This window comes from Anopheles moucheti, assembly GCF_943734755.1.
Source record: "Anopheles moucheti chromosome X unlocalized genomic scaffold, idAnoMoucSN_F20_07 X_unloc_73, whole genome shotgun sequence".
NCBI lineage: Eukaryota > Metazoa > Arthropoda > Insecta > Diptera > Culicidae > Anopheles > Anopheles moucheti.
In genome coordinates this window covers 10,001-12,500 of record NW_026453585.1, presented here as the reverse complement: position 1 = coordinate 12,500, position 2,500 = coordinate 10,001, and positions in this window count along the sequence as shown.

Sequence of the window (2,500 nt, the reverse complement as noted above, 5' to 3'; positions counted from 1 at the left end):
TCCATTACTCTTGTCTGTGGTTTTTCGTTTGCTTCGATTCGTTCAGTCCATTACTCTTGTATGTGATTTTCGTTTGCTTCGATTCGTTCAGTCCATTACTCTTGTGTGTGGTTTTCGTTTGCTTCGAGTCGTTCAGTCCATTACCCTTGTCTATGATTTTCGTTTGCTTCGAGTCGTTCAGTCCAATACTTACCCTTGTCTATGATTTTCGCTCTAAGCCCAGTCGCCCTGCGCTCTGGAAATCACATTCCAACTCTATCACCGATAGCGCTCACACCTTGGAAACCACATTTCACCCAGGGGACCTTAGGGTGGATTTTGAGCCTTTCGGGATTGCGAAACCATCATTTAACACTCTAAACTTAATTTCCGCAATCCCAGACGCACTTTCCATATGGTCTCCAAAAATGCGTGTGAGCTGACCTGGTCCCTTATAATAGGCAATGAACACGATTTTGGCAAAATATTTTTTTCAAAATTTTTTGACTCACCGGGTAAAATCGAATTTACTTGGGAAAAATGTTCTAGCAGGGGCCCTCCCATACAAATTTTTTTCTTCTCAAAAATGATTTTCGTTTCACTTTTCATACTCAGGGGAGTCTAAAATTGATGTTTTGAGTCACCATGAAAAAAAAATTTTTTTTGACCCGAGCTTGTGTCGCGACCCAAAAATCGACTCACTTGGGAAAAATGTTCTAGCAGGGGCCCTCCCATACAAAAATTTTTTCTTCTCAAAAATGATTTTCGTTTCACTTTTCATACTCAGGGGAGTCTAAAATTGATGTTTTGAGTCACCGTGAAAAAAAAAATTTTTTGACCCGAGCTTGTGTCGGCGACCCAAAATCGACGCACTTGGGAAAAATGTTCTAGCAGGGGCCCTCCCATACAAAAATTTTTTCTTCTCAAAAATGATTTTCGTTTCACTTTTCATACTCAGGGGAGTCTAAAATTGATGTTTTGAGTCACCGAGAAAAAAAAATTTTTTTGACCCGAGCTTGTGTCGGCGACCCAAAAATCGACGCACTTGGGAAATATGTTCTAGCAGGGGCCCTCCCATACAAAAATTTTTTCTTCTCAAAAATGATTTTCGTTTCACTTTTCATACTCAGGGGAGTCTAAAATTGATGTTTTGAGTCACCGTGAAAAAAAAATTTTTTTGACCCGAGCTTGTGTCGGCGACCCAAAATCGACGCACTTGGGAAAAATGTTCTAGCAGGGGCCCTCCCATACAAAATTTTTTTCTTCTCAAAAATGATTTTCGTTTCACTTTTCATACTCAGGGGAGTCTAAAATTGATGTTTTGAGTCACCGTGAAAAAAAAATTTTTTTGACCCGAGCTTGTGTCGGCGACCCAAAATCGACGCACTTGGGAAAAATGTTCTAGCAGGGGCCCTCCCATACAAAAATTTTTTCTTCTCAAAAATGATTTTCGTTTCACTTTTCATACTCAGGGGAGTCTAAAATTGATGTTTTGAGTCACCGAGAAAAAAAAATTTTTTTGACCCGAGCTTGTGTCGGCGACCCAAAATCGACGCACTTGGGAAAAATGTTCTAGCAAGGGCCCTCCCATACAAAAATTTTTTCTTCTCAAAAATGATTTTCGTTTCACTTTTCATACTCAGGGGAGTCTAAAATTGATGTTTTGAGTCACCGTGAAAAAAAAATTTTTTTGACCCGAGCTTGTGTCGGCGACCCAAAATCGACGCACTTGGGAAAAATGTTCTAGCAGGGGCCCTCCCATACAAAAATTTTTTCTTCTCAAAAATGATTTTCGTTTCACTTTTCATACTCAGGGGAGTCTAAAATTGATGTTTTGAGTCACCGAGAAAAAAAAATTTTTTTGACCCGAGCTTGTGTCGGCGACCCAAAATCGACGCACTTGGGAAAAATGTTCTAGCAGGGGCCCTCCCATACAAAAATTTTTTCTTCTCAAAAATGATTTTCGTTTCACTTTTCATACTCAGGGGAGTCTAAAATTGATGTTTTGAGTCACCGTGAAAAAAAAATTTTTTTGACCCGAGCTTGTGTCGGCGACCCAAAATCGACGCACTTGGGAAAAATGTTCTAGCAGGGGCCCTCCCATACAAAAATTTTTTCTTCTCAAAAATGATTTTCGTTTCACTTTTCATACTCAGAGGAGTCTAAAATTGATGTTTTGAGTCACCGAGAAAAAAAAATTTTTTTGACCCGAGCTTGTGTCGGCGACCCAAAATCGACGCACTTGGGAAAAATGTTCTAGCAGGGGCCCTCCCATACAAAAATTTTTTCTTCTCAAAAATGATTTTCGTTTCACTTTTCATACTCAGGGGAGTCTAAAATTGATGTTTTGAGTCACCGAGAAAAAAAAATTTTTTTGACCCGAGCTTGTGTCGGCGACCCAAAATCGACGCACTTGGGAAAAATGTTCTAGCAGGGGCCCTCCCATACAAAATTTTTTTCTTCTCAAAAATGATTTTCGTTTCACTTTTCATACTCAGGGGAGTCTAAAATTGATGTTTTG